The sequence below is a fragment of the Oncorhynchus kisutch genome, linkage group LG2 (genome assembly GCF_002021735.2).
Source record: "Oncorhynchus kisutch isolate 150728-3 linkage group LG2, Okis_V2, whole genome shotgun sequence".
NCBI classification, from domain to species: domain Eukaryota; kingdom Metazoa; phylum Chordata; class Actinopteri; order Salmoniformes; family Salmonidae; genus Oncorhynchus; species Oncorhynchus kisutch.
The window spans coordinates 78,907,369-78,913,368 of record NC_034175.2 but is presented as its reverse complement, the minus strand read 5'-3'; the positions used below and the strand labels follow the sequence as shown (position 1 = coordinate 78,913,368).

Here is a 6,000-nt window from a genome sequence, read left to right as displayed (position 1 = left end):
CTGTTTGGTAAGAGAACAGGCACCCAGGCTAAGAGGAAAGGTTGATTATGTCAAATATACTACAGCAGGCGGGTTCCTGTCTCACCTGTCGGCCATGGGCGGGGCTTGTCTCTGCTTGTTGACCTTGGCGTACAGCCCGTCCAGGGGGTCCTTATTGGATGGCTCGTTGCCGTGGGAGGGGCCTGGGCCGAGGCCGTGGGGTGGCGGGCGTTGGGGAGATGGGGTGCGGGTTCTGCTGTAGGGGGACTGACGCGGGGAGGAGTTGTCTCTGAAGTTGTTGATGCGTGCGTAGTTGGGGTCCATGTAATCATCCTCAACATCAGGGAGAGGTCCTTTTTCTCTGGCCTGACGCTCCCTCAGCTCCGCATGCTTCGCCTCGATCCTGGAACACATATGAATCAACAGGAGGAGTTACCTACAGTACACACCTGTACTAACCTCTGGGACAGATCTGGATCAACAGGAGGAGTTACCTACAGAAATTTGTGTTTATGCGATGAAGAAAGAACGCAGCTGCTAAAATTGGTTTTCTATTGAACATATTTATTTCCATATTAAATATTATAGGTTGATTACATTTTTAGGGAGGAGTCAATAGAAACACATTATGACTTGTTGAAACAAACATTAGATTTTCTAATTCCAATCTCTGCATGTTGAACGAGTGGATTACACAAATCATGGCGCCAACCATACGGACATGTTGGGATATAAAAACAAAACGACAAATAGCTGGGACCCTTTGGATGACAAATCAGAGTAAGATTTTTTTTTGTGAATTTATGAAACCTGTGCCGTTGGAAAAATATTTTGACGTGGGGTGCCGTCCTCAAACAATCGCATGGCATGCTATCTACTGTAAATTGGATCACATGGCATGCTATCTACTGTAAATCGGATCACATGGCATGCTATCTACTGTAAATCGGATCACATGGCATGCTATCTACTGTAAATCGGATCACATGGCATGCTATCTACTGTAAATCGGATTAACAAGAATTTAAGCTTTCAACCGATAGAAGACACTGTATGTACATAATGTTTCATATCCATCATTTTTATGATTATTTATGATTATTTATTTATTTGCGCGCCCCTGGTTGAAAACAGCAGAGGTGTATTTAGAGGGCAAGTTGGTCAGGATGATATTTATGAGGGCACCCAATGATTACGAATTTGGGGTTGTCCCTGGTAATTCCTTGGTAATTTTTGTGAGATTGAGGCATCTAGCTTGTAGGATGGCTGGGGTATAAAGCATGTCCCAGTTTAGGTCACCTAGCAGTACGAACTCTGACGATAGATGGGGGGGGGGGGGACAATCAGTTCACATATGGTATCCAGGGCACAGCTGGGAGCTGAGGGGGATATAGGAAGTGGCAAAAGTGAGGGACTTATTTCTGGAAAGGTGGATTTTTAAAAGTAGAAGCTCAAACTGTTTGGGCACAGACCTGGATAGTAGGACAGAACTCTGCAGGCTGTCTCTGCAGTAGATTGCAACTCTGCCCCGTTTGGCAGTTCTATCTTAACGGAAAATGTTGTAGTTGGGGATGGAAATTTCAGAATTTTTGATGACCTTCCTAAGCCAGGATTCAGACACGGCTAGGACATCCGGGTTGGCGGAGTGTGCTTAAGCAGTGAATAAAACTAATTTAGGGAGGAGGCTTCTGATGTTAACATGCATGAAACCAAGGCTTTTACGGTTACAGAAGTCAACAAATGAGAGCACCCGGGGAATAGATGTAATGCTGGGGGCTACAAAGCCAGGGTTAACCTCTACATCACCAGAGGAACAGAGGAGGAGTAGGATAAGGGTACGGCTAAAGGCTATAAGAACTGGTCGTCTAGTGCGTTGGGAACAGAGAATAGAAGGGACAGATTTCTGGGCGTGGTAGAATAGATTCAGGGCATAATTTACAGACAAGGGTATGGTAGGATGTGAGTACAGTGGGGGTAAACCTAGGCATTGAGTGATGATGAGAGAGGTTGCATCTCTGGAGACACCAGCTAAGCCAGGTGAGGTCTCCCCATGTGTAGGGTGTGTGACAAAATAGCTATCTGAGACATGTTGAGCTGGACTAAATAAAACAATAACTAACCGAAAGCAGAAGACAAGGCATATTGACAATAGAGAGAGGCATGTGTAGCCCAGGGATCATAGGCTCCAATGAACACCAATAGTTGAGTCCGGGAGCCGTTTGGTAGTCGCTACTATGCTAGGCGAGCAGGAGGCACAGCGTTCAGAAAGTGTGGGAGCCAGATGTACATATAGGGAGAAACATAATACTGTACCACAAGAGAAAAATACACTTAGAGTGATTTGCCATTCTGGTAAAATGCATTGTATAGGACAGGAGGCCAGAGTAAGGCCATGAGAGCATAGGACAGCTGGACAAACCAAGGTCAGAGGGACATACAAAGGAGGGGGTCAGCCAAATGACCAACTGATGGACTATAGACACAGGGCATATATTTTTAGGACATGAAGAGAAGAGACACATAGTCTACTAGTCCTAATAAGGACAAGCCAAACATAAGGGGCCCATAGGATAAGATGGGCATGTATTATTTTTGGGACATGAAGAGGTCCTGTCACCATTATAACTTAACTGAAAGCAGATATGGGCGTTATTGGGCGTGAACAAGCAGGATGCACAGATTGGGATATAATGGTGGCAGATGGCCTGAGGGAAGTAACTTCATTTGCATGTGGGATGGACTCATATGTTGTATGTGTATAAACCAGAGCCAGAGCTCTGGAAAAGTGTGTGTTCCGCGGACCATCTAGGCTTCTGATATGTTTGTATTAAAAGGGTGTGTTCTGCAGACCATCTAGGCTTCTGATATGTTTGTATTAAAAGGGTGTGTTCTGCAGACCATCTAGGCTTCTGATATGTTTGTATTAAAAGGGTGTGTTCTGCAGACCATCTAGGCTTCTGATATGTTTGTATTAAAAGGGTGTGTTCCGTGGACCATCTAGGCTTCTGATATGTTTGTATTAAAAGCCTATATTGAATTCACAAGTTCTTGTAAGTGTTATATTTTATAACGATCCTCCACGACAAAAGCTAGCGGGCCGGGGCTAGCAGATGGGGGTCTTCAGTGACAACGCAATGGAAAAGCCTGTTGAAACCACATCGGACGATTACGTCGTGATGGATCGGCGGGGCTCCGTGTCGGCAATAAAGGGTCCAGGCCAATTGGCAAAACAGGTGTTGTAGCCCACAAACTTGCGGGTATTCCTCTTCGGCTAGCCGGGAGATGGGCCTAGCTCGAGGCTAGCTCAAGGCTAACGGGTGCTTGCTTCATGACAGAGGCGTTAGCCAGTGGTAGCCACTCGGTATCAGCTAGCTAGCTGTGATGATCCGGTGTAATGATCCAGAGCGGCTGGAATCCGGTGATGTGGTAGAGAGAAGCAGTCCGATATGCTCTGGGTTGATATCGCGCTGTGCTGACTGGCAGGTATTGTCCGAGCTAAAGGTGAAGACCGCTAGCAGTGGCTAACAGTGACTACTAGCTAGTTAGCTGGCTAGCTTCTGATGTAGGTTCCAGTTATAATGTATAAAAATAGCAGATCCTCACCACATTGGGTGGGGTGGGATGCAGGAAAGTATATTTAGATCGTAGATGGAAAATTAGATTAAAATATAAAAAATATATACGAAAAAAAACGATGAGACCAACTATTTACATGGGACAAGACAAACACACGTCCGACTGCTCAGACATCTTGGATTCGAGTGATAATAACCACCACCCTGTAATAACCACCACCCTGTAATAAATAATAACCACCACCCTGTAATAAATAATAACCACCCTGTAATAAATAATAACCACCCTGTAATAAATAATAACCACCACCCTGTAATAAATAATAACCACCCTGTAATAAATAATAACAACCACCCTGTAATACATAATAACCACCACCCTGTAATAAATAATAACCACCCTGTAATAAATAACCACCACCCTGTAATAAATAATAACCACCACCCTGTAATAAATAATAACCACCACCCTGTAATAAATAATAACCACCACCCTGTAATAAATAATAACCACCACCCTGTAATAAATAATAACCACCACCCTGTAATAAATAATAACCACCCTGTAATAAATAATAACCACCACCCTGTAATAAATAATAACCACCACCCTGTAATAAATAATAACCACCACCCTGTAATAAATAATAACCACCCTGTAATAAATAATAACCACCACCCTGTAATAAATAATAACCACCCTGTAATACATAATAAACCACCCTGTAATAAATAATAACCACCACCCTGTAATAAATAATAACCACCCTGTAATAAATAATAACCACCCTGTAATAAATAATAACCACCACCCTGTAATAAATAATAACCACCCTGTAATAAATAATAACCACCACCCTGTAATACATAATAACCACCCTGTAATAAATAATAACCACCACCCTGTAATAAATAATAACAACCACCCTGTAATAAATAATAACCACCACCCTGTAATACATAATAACCACCCTGCAATAAATAATAACCAACCCTGTAATAAATAATAACCACCCTGTAATAAATAATAACCACCACCCTGTAATAAATAATAACCACCACCCTGTAATAAATAATAACACCACCCTGTAATAAATAATAACCACCCTGTAATAAATAATAACCACCCTGCAATAAATAATAACCACCACCCTGTAATAAATAATAACCACCACCCTGTAATAAATAATAACCACCACCCTGTAATAAATAATAACCACCCTGTAATAAATAATAACCACCACCCTGTAATAAATAATAACCACCACCCTGTAATAAATAATAACCACCACCCTGTAATAAATAATAACCACCACCCTGTAATAAATAATAACCACCCTGTAATAAATAATAACCACCCTGTAATAAATAATAACCACCCCTGTAATAAATAATAACCACCCTGTAATAAATAATAACCACCACCCTGTAATAAATAATAACCACCCGGTAATAAATAATAACCACCCCTGTAATAAATAATAACCACCACCCTGTAATAAATAATAACCACCACCCTGTAATAAATAATAACCACCACCCTGTAATAAATAATAACCACCACCCTGTAATAAATAATAACCACCACCCTGTAATAAATAATAACCACCACCCTGTAATAAATAATAACCACCACCCTGTAATAAATAATAACACCACCCTGTAATAAATAATAACCACCCCTGTAATAAATAATAACCACCCTGTAATAACTATACCACCAACCCTGTAATAAATAATAACCACCACCCCTGTAATACATAATAACCACCCCTGTAATAAATAATAACCACCCTGTAATAAATAATAACCACCCTGTAATAAATAATAACAACCACCCTGTAATAAATAATAACCACCACCCCTGTAATACATAATAACCCCCCTGTAATAAATTAATAACCACCACCCTGTAATAAATAATAACCACCAACCCTGTAATAAATAATAACCACCCTGTATAAATAATAACCACCACCCTGTAATAAATACTAAACCAGCCTGTAATAAATAATAACCACCCTGTAATAAATAATAACAACCACCCTGTAATAAATGATAACAACCACCCTACAATAAATAATAACCACCACCCTTGTAATAAATAATAACCACCACCCTGTAATAAATAATAACCACCCTGTGTAATAAATAATAACCACACCCTGTAATAAATATAACAACCACCCTGTAATAAATAATAACCACCCTGTAATAAATAATAACCACCACCCTGTAATAAATAATAACCACCCTGTAATAAATAATAACCACCACCCTGTAATAAATAATAACCACCACCCTGTAATAAATAATAACCACCCTGTAATAAATAATAACCACCACCCTGTAATACATAATAACCACCCTGTAATAAATAATAACCACCACCCTGTAATAAATAATAACCACCCTGTAATAAATAATAACCACCCTGTAATAAATA

The 6,000-nt window shown here is 40.5% G+C and overlaps 1 protein-coding gene across 2 annotated transcripts in view; it reads right to left on the bottom strand.

Moving 5' to 3' along the window:
- Positions 1-275: 275 nt before the first annotated feature.
- LOC109883170 (partitioning defective 3 homolog B) overlaps positions 276-6,000 on the bottom strand; it is a 206,207-nt gene continuing 200,482 nt past the window's right edge. For both annotated transcript variants that reach the window (XM_031801834.1, XM_031801839.1), the window contains one exon: positions 276-384. The gene's annotated coding sequence lies outside the window, so the exon portion shown is untranslated. The remainder of the gene's footprint in view (positions 385-6,000) is intronic.